The sequence below is a fragment of the Cucumis sativus genome, chromosome 4 (genome assembly GCF_000004075.3).
Source record: "Cucumis sativus cultivar 9930 chromosome 4, Cucumber_9930_V3, whole genome shotgun sequence".
Lineage (NCBI taxonomy): Eukaryota > Viridiplantae > Streptophyta > Magnoliopsida > Cucurbitales > Cucurbitaceae > Cucumis > Cucumis sativus.
In genome coordinates, this window is record NC_026658.2 from 9,820,024 (window position 1) to 9,834,007 (window position 13,984).

Here is a 13,984-nt window from a genome sequence, read left to right on the forward strand (position 1 = left end):
ATTGTTTTCCAAATTGGGTCGGCCATTATATATTCAAAGAAAGAGAGAAAGTCAAAAATGGAAAAAAGAAAGAAATGAGAGAGAAGCAGACTTTTTTGTTGTTGAAGTTTTGAATATGAAAAAAATAGTATTGCGGCTCAAACTTATCTAATACTTATACCCTATGTTTTGGTCAAATTTTAGAATGAGATACACATGTCACAAATCACGTGATGATATTACCTAACCTATATACAAATGCCAAAATTCTCAACAATACTACAATTTTTCTATCCAACTATCTCTCTTCACACTACAATATCTCTTCATCTTCCTTCTTTTTTTAAAAGCATATTCATATATCAACACTTTTCATAATACTACTCTACTACTAAACCTTTTCTATTTCTTTTATGCCTCAAAATAATCATTTCTCCTTAATCCATTTCACACAAATTCTCAACAAAAATTTGAACACTAAATTTCATTTATAATTTACGCAAAATTATATTACAAACACGTCTCAATTTGTTTTTTTTATTTATTTATTTCTATTATTGTTCCTTATCAAAAAGTTATGATTATTAATACTTGAGACATATTTTAATAGACATATATTAAAAAAGTATTGAGAGTTGGAAATTTCATTGGTTTACATTTATTTTCCGGTGGACTTTGGCACAAGTTATTTAGAATTGGACAATTCCGGTGGTGGAAAGAGACGGCGGCGGAGAAAAAGGATAATGTAAATGACGCATTCCGTAGGTTTTATTTATTTATTTTTGTATTAATGTATTGTATTATTATTATTATTATTATTATTATTACAATTTTGTTAAAGCTGCCTTATTTTCCCAATTCCAGAAAAACTGATAATATAAATTGTCAACGAAAGGGAGTTTTGAATGATTGAATCTCATTATTATTTCACTTCTTTTCCTAAAAAAAAAATAAATAAATAAAAGGCTTTGTGATGTATGAACCAATCAAAACCCATATAAAAAAAATGTCTTTCCACATCACAAGAACACAAGTGGAGGACATGATCATAATCATGGAGAAATGCATTTGTATCAATTTCTACCCCTCTTATTTTCTAGTAACATAATCATCAACAATGTCTATTTTACCATAATCTCTCATGTGGTTCTTTCATATTCCATTTGGTTTAATTTAAACCAATAATCAAAATCAATATTTCAAACCAAGTATATCAAAATCTACTCAAATCTTCAAATGTAACGTACACATATACAATACTCTATATTAATTCTATAAAAGGTCTTTGCACATAGTTATAAATTAATAATTAATAAGTAAAGGGAGAAAAGGAGAAAATAAGGATGATATTCTATAGTTTGTTAAACAAATAAATGCATCAATTACCCATTTTTTTAAAAAAAATATTTTTTCACACATATATATATATATGATATTTTTTTTATATGAACCTTGTAATATATATTTTAGTCGAGAGGTGCGTAAGCTAACTCGAACATTCACGCATATTAAAAATAAAATTAAAAAGTTTTGTGTTAGCTAATAATTTTAGTCTCATGATGTCGAGATAATTTTTTTAATAAAATACTTGAGAAACAGATTAGAACATTTGAACATTTTAAGACAATTAAAACAATGTCAATGCCACGAAGTCAAGATGAATTTGAACATTCTAAGACTAAGCAATTTATATTTATTTTGGCCTCTATACTTTAGAAATTGGGAATTAGATCGTTGACGTATTCAACACTTTCAGTTTCACACGATCCAACTAATAAATAATTAGTTGAAATATTAGGCCTTCTTTAATAACCATTTGGTTTTTTAATTTGTTTCTCGTGAAAAGATGGCACAGTTTATTTTTTTTTATGGAAACTGTTAAAAGTTTGTTTCGAAAATACCCTTAAACTATTGAAAAGTTTTAAAAGTACCATTGAGCTTAAAAAAAGTTGAGAAAAAAAAAATACTTTCATTGATCCAAATTTTACACCATTTTTCTCATTAATAAAAATTAAAATCAAAATTTTAAGTTAAAACCATAGTTTTAAATTTATTTATTGCTAAAATACAATGATAAATCACGAAAATAATCAATCTCACTAGTTATGGTTGTAATTAACATACAGTTAATTGTCAAATTAAAAAATGTATTTGACTATTCACGTGAACTTTGTTTTTACTTTACTAGTTATTCTTTTAAGTATGTGTTAAGGAGAATATTTTTTAAACTTAGTGAGATTTTGTGGAATTTTATGTATTATATTTATATTAGTGTTATTTTCATGCTTTTTTTTTTTTTGTGATTCGCGGATTTTTCTAGGATGTAATGAAAATATCAATTCACCCACGCTCTTTGTATAGAATCCATGAAAAATGTGAAAATATCGATAGAAGTATTAATATATTGATGGAAATTTAAAACTATAGTTTTAATTAAAAATTTTTGTTTTTATTTTGAGTGCCGAAAAAATTTGATGTATAAGAATTAATGAAAATATTTTTAAATTTTTTTTTATAAATTTAAGGATATTTATGAAAAATTTTAAGAGTATTTTTTAAACAAAACTTTAACTATTCCCATCCAAAATTACCGGTAAGAATATTTTTTTAACCATTTTGTAAAGTCATTTTTGAAACCTTTGAATGTTTACGGGTATTTTTGACGCCGAATTATTTTAGAATTTAGCGTATTTTGAGCTTTTAGCCCAATTTCATTGGAAAAATAAATTTTTTTAGACTTTGTTTGTTTACAAATTTTGGTTTTTGAAATTCAATTGAGAATTCATTTGCTTTTGTTTACAGAGTTGAAAACTAGAAAAATTGGAATAGATGACTATTTTAGCAATAATAATTAAGAATATAGCAACATGTTTAAAAAATGGCAAATATAGTAAAACTATCACTCATAGACTTTATCGCTGATAGATTTCATATGGTATATCAATGATAGACCAATATTTGCAACATGGTCTATCAGTGATAGACTTATATCATTGATAGAATTTAACAAATTTTTTATAAAAACTTTCATTTAGATTATAGAACAAAAAACCTAATGAAATGGTAAAAATCAGTTATGTTATATCAAAACCATCGTGAAACTAAACACGTCTTTAATTTAATTAATTTAGAAAGTGAAAGCTGGGTTTGATCATTCAAAATCATCGGCAATTATGCTACCAATAGTATTTGCAATCTTTATTTTATTTAAACTTGAAAATTCCTTTTTTAGAAGAAAAAAAAAAAGTTGGATTGGAAAGGTAAAAGGTGTAAAATAAAAGGCAAAAGTATTAGAAACAAACCAAAGGTATGTACGTAATGGTCAAAACTCTCCAACTTGGGCTGCGCAACCCTTTGGGTTTTGTTTTCTTTTAACTTATTTGTGTATATATTCACGTTTCTCCTTTTTCTATACTTTGGAAATTTTTAACTTCAATTAAAATATCATTGTCATCCTTGTATAGTTTGTATTTTAGTATATCTTATATCGTTTTCTTTTAGTACAATTGTGGTGGGAGATTTAAATTGTTCCAACTCTTTGGTCCTCAACATATATTGGGTTAAACTCTTGTTGACTAATATACGTTATTTTAGTTATTCCACTTTCAAATAATTTAAATTCATAGAAATGAGGTTGCTTTGTATTGTTTAGTAGTACAAGTGTTAGGATATTTAGTTTTTATCTTATGATTGTTTTTTCTAAAAGAAGTTGCATCAAATAACAAAAAAGTTTAGAAAAAAAACAGTCCATAAATTTTTTTTTTTTTTTTACATATTCCAAATATGACAAGTAATTAGATATATCAAACGGCTATCAGAGAGTTACCAAAAGGTTATTAGAGTGTTATCCGCTTTTAAATTTGCTACTTTTGCAATTTAGAAAAGGTAGTGATATAAGTTCTATTATCATAATTTTTTTTGTTATTTTTGTAGACGTCCCTTTTTCTAATGTATAAGTGTTTTGTAGTCTTTGAGAGCTAAACTTATTGATTTTTTTTTTTTTTTTATGATTAGTCTATGGATTTGTTGTTCTTCTTGGATGATCATTTGGGATTTGATCTTGATAATTGACTTGAATTGACCTCTTGATAGTTGATAGGACTTGGATGAACCTCTGGCTTGTTGATCAACTTGAACTAACTTCTTACATGTTGATCGAATTGAATTAGTCTCTAGTATGTTAAACTCTTTGGATTTGTCTTTGACTTGTTGATAATTGGCTTGGATCATCCTTTAGCTTTGTTGATTGATTTGGATTGGGTTTTACCTTACTGATAGACTTGGATCGACCTCGGAGTTGTTGATCGATTTGGATCAATGTAACCTTCAACTTATTGACCAATTTAGATTGATCTTTGACCTTGTTGATCAACTTGGATCAACCATTGACTTTTTTAACGACTTGAATCTGTCTTTGGCTTGTTGATTAGCTTAGATGATCAACCTTTTGGCTTAATGATATATTTAATTGAATGTTTGATCTTAGATTTTTTTTTTTATTATTATTAGTTTAGATCGTCTTTTGACCGCTTGTTGATCGACTTGGATAAAACGTGGTGATTTGTTGATTTATTAGGATCAAGATGTGAGTATTGGCTTGAGTTTGGAGAGATGGAATCCATGAACTTGTAGGGTTCTTGTCCTTGAATCTGAATTATAAATCATGGAATTTTCTAGATTCTGACTCTTGTAGACACTGACTAAAAGCTCTCTACCCTTTGCTTCCTTTGAGTAACTCAATCAAATTCAACAAATATTTAATTTTGGTTTCATGTTTGAATTAATTTTAATATTAATGTTGGCTTTTCAAAAAATAAAAATGACAGAATATTTTGATTTGCCAAATAAGATCTTACTGATGATTGGAATTTTTGTAAATCAAAACTCAAAGAATTTATTTGATTTGCCACATTCTTATATGTCTTATATTTCATTTCATTGCATTAAGTTAAATTTAATAATTATTTAAGAATATTTTGGATTTATTTTATTTTTGGTAGATTCCCTCAAATATTGATATTTTGATCAGAGGTATAAGAATAACTTGAATGACGACAATCCATACTACCCAACTCATATTATATGAGTTGAGTTGTGTTAGTTTAAAATGTGGATCATGTTGAGTTGAAAATTTTAATTTTTTTTCGAGTTGGGGTTGAAAAATTCGATTCAACCCAACCCAACCTGAATTAATAATATATATATCTATATTTATATATATATATATTATTGTTTATTTAATATTTATGGATAATGTTTGGAATGTTGAACTTTTATGGATGTTTGAAACTTTGAATTTATGGATGTGTGTATTTATCGATATAACACGTACAACAATTTTAAACTTTACAAACATTAAAAATTGAAAGAAAACAATAGAATATGATAACCTAACCCAATCCATATTTTAAGAGTTGTGTTGGGTTTGCAATACAATTAGAGGTATTCGAGTTGGGTCAACCCAAAAGTATGGATTGAATTGGGTTGACAATACAATTCGGATTATTCACCCGAAAATATGGGTTGGGTTGGAAATGTCCCCAATCCAACCCAACTACATTTCGTTTACCCCTCTAATTTCATTCCCTTTTTTTCTCTCAACTTATTTTCTAGAATTTCCTGTTTTTTTTCCGGTTGCAACATTTTTCCTTTGCCTCACTTTAACTCCAACGTCTACACATTTTCTGAAAGCTTCATTCTCTCACAGAGATATTGTATCTTTTTTTTTTTTTGTTGGAACACCTAGAAGGAGTATGACTTAGACAGAATGACATGCTTTCTCACCTTATATCTCGCCTGAACAGAATGCCTTCTCTTATTCAACTTGCCTACTGGTCAAATTGTCTAATGATCAACTCACCTGGTCAATTCACCTAATGACCAATTCGCCTACTGCAAAATGAAAATAAGTTAAGAAAATAAAGGATGAGTCGCGTATCTCAATTTCTTTAAAACGTTTCACAACTCTGCTATTTTGTGCACAAATTTTGGTTTTATTAAATCTTGTTAATTATGATGTTCACTTAATAAATTTAGCTTCAAACTTGGTTTTTCACTACTCTTTTTTACCATGCATATATATGGTACAGGTTTTTATTAAATCTTGTTAATTAGGATGTTCATTTCATAAATTTAGCTTGAGTCTTGGTATATATGGTACCTGAAATACACATATTTTCTTAATTTTATTTCAATAAATCTAGTTAAGTTTGATTTTTCATTTGATAAACTTAGCTTTAATTTATGTTTTTCACTACTCTTTTTTTTTTTTTTTGCCATATACTTGAATCCTAATATGATATTATTAAATTTTATTAATTAAAATTTTCACATGGTAAATTTATGGTTAATCTCCACAAACTAATTTTCTCATATCTTTAGATTATTATGTTTGAAATTAGTTTAAGCAATTTGCGTATGAACTTAGTTAAGAAAGCAAGACAAAAAAACATTTTCCCGTTGCTTTTCATCGGTGTGCTTTTTAAAATATAAAATATAAATTCTTTACAATAAAAAATAAAAAATAAAAAAATAATATTTGGATCACATAATCCAAAAATCTATTTAGAAATTAGGTTGGGGCCAAACTATATTTCTTGTTTTTTTTTTTTTTAATTGTGTTGTGAACAATTTATAACTTCTAGATCATAGATTATTTTTTATGATTGATTGAAACGACGCGTTTAATTTATTCGATTTTAAATTAAATATATATTAGCTACTCCTTTTGTAACCTTGATTTAATTTTCTGACTAATTTTATTTTTTTAATAGCAAATTTAGCCTTAAGTAACTAAGTGTAGTAAAGCTTGACATTAGTTTTATAACAAAAAGTAAAAAATAGTTTTGATTTAAATTTGAGTATCTCAACTATTTATTTTCTTTTATTTTCGATTCATCTCGTGATTATGGAGAATGAAACACGGTCAATTGGAAGATGAAAATGGAAACTAGAAGGATTTCACTATTAGCATCTAATGCTAACAGTTTGGTTTGTATTTCATGATTGATTTCAAGTTCACTTCAAATGGAGTCCTTTTAAAAATAGATATCTAAACCTATTAGAAATAATATTGTTAAAAGTTAGTTTCTACTTAGTTAAATCAAATTTCACCTTGTTATATTATTGTTATCAACTACATATGTATATACTACTACAAATACTCCTATTTGTTAATGAATAAGATGAGTGAAATTATTCTACAAAATCTGTTCAATATGGTATCAGAGCGTTAGCTTTCCTCCTAACCTTTCTTCTTCCCTTTCTTCTGTCGGCCATCAACTCACCTTCCGCCAAAAAGATTCCAAAAGAAAAACGCACCGAGGATCTTTCAGTTAAAGCGTTCCCTTGCCACCTTAGCTCAAAACCAAGATTTGTTGGTATTTACTAAATTCAAAACTCTCATTGATGAGTTAAATACTTACAGACCAGCCTACACATGTGGAGCTTGCAACTATGATTACGTGAAATGACAGATTTTCTTCAAATGGAATACCTCATGGATTTTCTGATGGGATTGAATGAAAACTTCTCTCAAGCAAGAGCTCAGATTCTTCTCATGGATCCTCTTCCATCAATAAGACGAGCCTTCTCCCTTCTTCTACAAGAAGAACAACAAAGATCAATTGGATCTTTTTCATCCACAACACCAGCAATGGCTTTTGCAGTTGCCTCAAGTACCTCCAAGAACAATTCCATAAATCGACCACGAAAAGACAGACTCGTTTGCACTCATTGCAATATTCCTGGACATATAGTAGACAAATGCTATAAAATTCATGGATACAAGACAAAGCAACAACAACAACGACCTAACAATTCTATCAATTTTGTTTCAACACAGAATAATGAAGACACATCTCAAGGCATTATTCAGTTAAATCAGATGTTAAATACTACCAACACCTCAGAAGCATTGATTCAATGTCAAAACCTTCTCAACCAACTTCAACCTCAAATAAATACTTCTAATCAAACAGCCACCTCACATATAGCAGGTACCACTTACTCATCTTCTCTATGGATAATTGATTCTGGAGCTTCGACTCACATTTCATGCTACAAGACTTTATTTACTTCCATTCAGTCTTGTTACACATCCATCTGCTTGCCTAACAAGCAAGTTTTTTAAGTTAAAAAGTGTTGGTACCGTCAAATTATCTAAGTTCATAGAATTGAAGAATGTATTATATATTCCTCAGTTTTCATTCAATCTAATATCAGTAAGTGCATTGACAAGAGAACTACCAGTTAAAGTTTGTTTCTCTACTAAAAGTTGTATGCTTCAGGACAAGTTCACTTTAAAGAAGATTGACAATGTTGATCTTTTATATGGGTTGTATGTCTTCAATCTGAAAAATATCTTCGCTACACATTCATCAATATGTGTTGTCACTATTGATAACAGTTTTTCATGGCATCAAAGACTTGACCATCCTTCTACTGATGCCTTGAAGTCATTACGAAACAACTTACACTTGAAGTCTTTTACTTCTTATCATCATTGTACTACATGTCCTTTAGCAAAACAAAGAAAACTTTCTCTTATATCAAATAATCATTTATCTTCCAACCCTTTTGATCTTATTTATGTTGATGTTTAGGGCCATTTGTCTACTGCCACTAATGCTGATTATTCTTATTTTCTTACCATAATTGATGATGCCACTCGTTTCACATGTGTTTTTATGCTTAAACATAAATCTAATGTCAAACTAATCATTCCTCAGTTTTTTAAGCTCATTGAAACTCAATATGGCAAAACAATCAAACAAATGCGTTCTGATAGTGCCCCAAAGTTAAAATTCATTGATTTCTTTAAGGAAAAAGGAGTTTTACTTCAGTTTTCATGTACTAATTGTCCTCAACAAAATTTTGTGGTAGAAAGAAAGCACCAGCATATAATCAACACAGCCTGAGCATTGTTCTTTCAGGCAGGTATTCCCCTAATCTTCTAGGGAGAGCGTATACTAACTGCCATATATTTGATCAACGTAGTTCCATCAAGGCTGTTGAACTGTAAATCTCCATTCCAATTACTCAACAATAGTCTCCCTGATTACAAGAACTTAAAGGTGTTCGGATCCCTATGTTATGCCTCCACTCGAACATAACCGCTCCAAATTTCAACCAAGAGCTTCACCAACTGCATTTGATCCCCAAGGTATGAAGGCATATAAACTATACAACATTGATCAACATAAGTTTTTTACTTCAAGAGATGACATTTTTCATAAAGATATTTTTCCTTTCAAAAACTCACACACCCCCCAACATATGGAAGATCCACTACCCGATTTTTCCCTACCAAAAGCCTTCTATGACCCTTTAAATATCCCCTCAAATACATCACATCTTCCTCTTCCCATAACCACAAGCCATGAAAATATCCTAGAAGCCATAATTCAACCCACTTCCACCTTCACCAACCCAACTGTCCATACCTGAAGAAAATACCCTTGAAATTTCTAATAATCCTCCAATAAGAAGATCCACCCGAACCACCAAATAGCCATCTTATCTTCAAGTGTACCCATTGTAACCTTCTTACTTCACAACCCTATACCCAAACCTCTACAAAATATCCCTTAAACCAGTATTTGTCATATCAAGCTCTTTCATCTTTTTTCAAACATTCTATACTTCAAGTTTCCACCCTACATGACCCAACCTTTTACTATGAAGCTGTCATTCATGAGAGTTGGAGAAAGGTCGTGGAAGTTGAACTAAAAGCTATGAAGACTAATCCTACATGGAGTTTGTTCCATTACCAACCGTCAAGAATACTATAGGATGTTGATGGATATACAAAATTAAGCATAAAGCTGATGAGACTGTTGAACGTTATAAGGTGAGGCTTGTTGTTAAAGGGTATACACAACAAGAAGATCTTGATTTAGTTTGAAACCTTTTCTCCAGTAGCCAAGATGATTACTGTCAAAACCCTGTTGATTGTAGCAATATCAAAGGATTGGCACCTAATCCAATTAGATGTGAATAATGCTTTTCTTCATGGAGACTTGTTTGAAGAAGTATACATGAATATGCCTCTTGGTTATAAACCAAAATTTGTTGTCCAGGTGGAGAAAATGGTATGCAAACTCCACAAGTTCATATATGGCTTAAAACAGGCTTCTCGCTAATGGTTTGCCAAGTTTTCACATTTTCTCACTTCACTTGGTTTTCAACAGTCAAAGACAGATTACTCCCTATTTGTAAAAGACCAAGGTAGTGATTTTCTTGCATTACTTGTCTATGTTGATGATATTATTATCACTGGAGCAAATATTACTCTTATCCAAAGCCTAAAAAACATGCTCAATCATAAGTTCTTTCTTAAAAATTTGGGGTCTCTCAAGTTCTTCCTTGATCCTGAGTTAGCTCGATCCTCAACTGGTATTTTTTTATCACAAAGAAACTACACTTTGCGATTATTAGAAGATGTTGGATTGCTTGGTGTCAAACCAATAACAGTGCCAATGGATCCCACAATCAAACTAAAGAGTGTAGAGAAAGACTTTCTTCAAGACCCAACTGCATATCTAAGGCTTATACGGAAGTTGCTCTACTTGACTGTTTCAGGCTTGAAATTACTTTCGTAGTACATAAACTTAGTCAGTTCATGGCACGACTGGACAAAACGTATTTGAATGTAGCAAATCACCTCTTAAGGTACATCAAAGGGTCTCCAGGCTAAGGAATTTTCTTGTTCAAGACAGATGCTTTATCCATAAAAGCATTTGCAGATGCAGATTGTGGATCTTGTCCGAACACTCATCGTTCAGTCAGTAGATTATGTGTTTTCCTTTTGGAAAGTCCTTAATTTCATGGAAGTCAAAGAAACAGCAAAGTGTTTCACATTCATCAGTTGAGGCAGAGTACCGAGCATTAGCAACAGTCACTTATGAAGTAATATGGCTCAAGATCAGTCTCCTCAAATAACTTCATATCTCATTGGTCATACCAGCTGTTGTTTTTTGTGACAACTAAAGCTGCCATTTATATTGCTAACAATTCTATGTTTCATGAAAGGACCAAACACATTGAACTTGACTGTCATTTTATTCGAGACAAAGTCATTGATGGATCCATCAAACTACTTCCTATACGCTCGTCAAATCAACTTGCAGATGCACTCACCAATCCCCTTAATGCCACCAATTTATCTCTTCATTTACACAAGATGAGAGTAAATGATATATACTCTCCATCCTGAGGGGGAGTATTAGAAGTAATATTGTTAAAAGTTAGTTTCTATTTAGTTAAATCAGCTTTCATCTTGTTATATTCTTGTTATCAACTGCATGCATGTGTACATACTACTACAAACACCACTCATTGTTAACAAATAAGATGAGTGAAAGTATTGTACAAAATCTGTTCAATAAAACCAATTGAAGTATGTCTAACTTTGTACAACTATTCAAACAAACTCATCAAAACGGCATAGTTTATGATGATGCCTAATAATACATATTTACACATTATTAAAGCTATTACATACTACACAACAGCCACACCAAGATTCATAAATCACTAATTAGACCTTGACAGACACCCACAATACAGACTCTAACCCTGAATAGCTGTGAAAAAAATATAGAATATATACAATGCCGAACTGTTTAGTTAAGAACGTTAACTTGTAAATGAAATCTCAGTGCATACAGCACCTTATTGATTATCAGCTTCTTCATCTTCTTCAAATTGAGTTGCCTCCAAATTGAGCCAAATTGGGGGAGGCATTATCATTTAACTTGAAGAACCCTTTCATCATCTTTTTTGTCTTCAAGCTCAAATTCATGAGCGTTATAACATTCCACCAATTTGACAAATTCTTCAAAATCAATTCTCCCATCTTTGTTATAACCAAATTTACGAATCTATTTGGTAACCCACCTTCTTTTCAAATTGCAACACTAATTTAAGTATAAACTTAAATTTAATGAAATTGAAGTTTGACAGTGTTTGCTTTCAGATTTTCTGTTGTATGTTTGGGAAGTAAGGATATTTAAAAAGAAAAATTACCAAAATATTGTACGGTTGTTTCAAATATAGAAAAATGAACTAAAATAAATTTATGAAATAAGTTGGTTTATGAAAAAAACTTTAAATCAAATTTCAGATAAGAGGTGAGCTACGAAACATAAATACTTCACAACGGATTTAAACCTCCTACCTCGAAGGTCGAAACTCATATCAATTATCATTAAACTATGTTTATTTTAATTGTACATATAGATAAATTATATTTATGTTTGGTATCCATAATTACTTCGCCATGATTTCATGCGAATATAAAACATAAAATTAATTAGTTTAAATCATTTATTTTATTATCTCACGTTATTAAAATAATTTTGATTAATTAGATTTTATATTTATTTAATTTAGGGGCACTTGCAAAAGTAGAAAAAAAAAATGATGATAATAAGGTCATATCACTACATTTTCTAAATTGCAAAAATAACAAATTTAAAAGTTGATAACATTCTAATAGCTCTATGTTACCCGTCTGATAGCCGTATGATATCACTAATTTTGTCATATTCACAATATGCAAAAAAAATAGGTACCATTGTCTGTTTTTTCTAAATGTTATTGTCATCTAAAAAGTTACACAAACCTTTGATGACCCTAGCTATACGAATGAGTCCACTTATAGTTGTGTTACATTTTAACATATAGTAAAATTAATCAAAATGTTTACTAAATATAGAAAAGCTCTATATTCTATCAATGTCTATCAATGACATCGATAGACAATGCTAGACATTGATAGAATTAGATAATCATTGAATTAAATTCATAAGAAATTTCACATCTAACTAATATAAGACGAAAATGGGAGAGGAAAACAAAATTGCTATCAATCTATTGGAGAGCTTGGTGAGTTAGGTTTCATGGAGTCTCTAGAATGCTAGGTAAGGGTTCGTGTAGTTAAGGGTTGGTGGGGTTGAGTTGGGTGGTTCGTGACTCTTTTATATCACCAATTTGTGTGGGATTCAAGAAAATACCAATCAAGGTTACGAAAGCCTAAACTTTGTTAAAGTGGTCAAGAGTTTGGTAATTGAATCCTCACCCCCTTAGTGTTTATTATATTAGTAATTGAATCAAATGGAAAAAAGTGGTGTATCTAATGAATAAATCGAAGATGGACTCACCAAATTGAGAAACATCATTGATGAGATCGAAATAGGTGGTGATTAGCTTACACCCATGTTGATTTCGTACTTCTTCTATCATAGGAACGAGAATCGATCAAGTTGCCTATAGCTCGTACACCAATTAACTTGGATTTTTCTTTATGCAAAATCAATCTCTCCCAATTCAAAAGTGTTACTATGATTGGTTGACTGATCCTATTTTACTAAAGACAAAACTTGAGAACATGTTGTGCAATATGTCAAAGACATTGTCAAGAACCTTATATTAGGGCCATAGTTAATACATAATATACTTTCCATTTATGATAGTAGGATTTGTAGATTCGTGGAATATATTTGTCTTACTTTATTCTCTTTAAAATATATTTTCAAAACAAGTCATATCTATATGGAGCTTAATTTATTCATTTTTAGGGTTACCCGCCTCATTAGAAAAGTTTATACATTGAACGTCTTAAGCTTAGAGGGTTGTCTAAGCCTCAACTTTCATGTATTGCTATTGAGTATCTTTGTATTTTCCATTGAGGTTGTTTTTCAGATAGTCATTGTAGATCCTGAGAGACGTTGTTCTCTTTTGATATAGTTTTTAGGAGGACCCTAAATATAGTGAATGTGAGGGGACCTCACTCTTACGAATAGCCCAAACATATTGAATCAAGGGGACCTCATATAAAACTTGAAAAAACATATTTTTATCTAAGATGATTTAAAGTGAATGTGAGGGACCTCACTCTTGCGAATGTGACGTTCTTCAAGCCTTTTAGTTTAACGAATTTATTTTTTTAAAAATAATGTTAGATATTGTATTAAATTTACCTTTACCTATTAGCTTAAGTTTT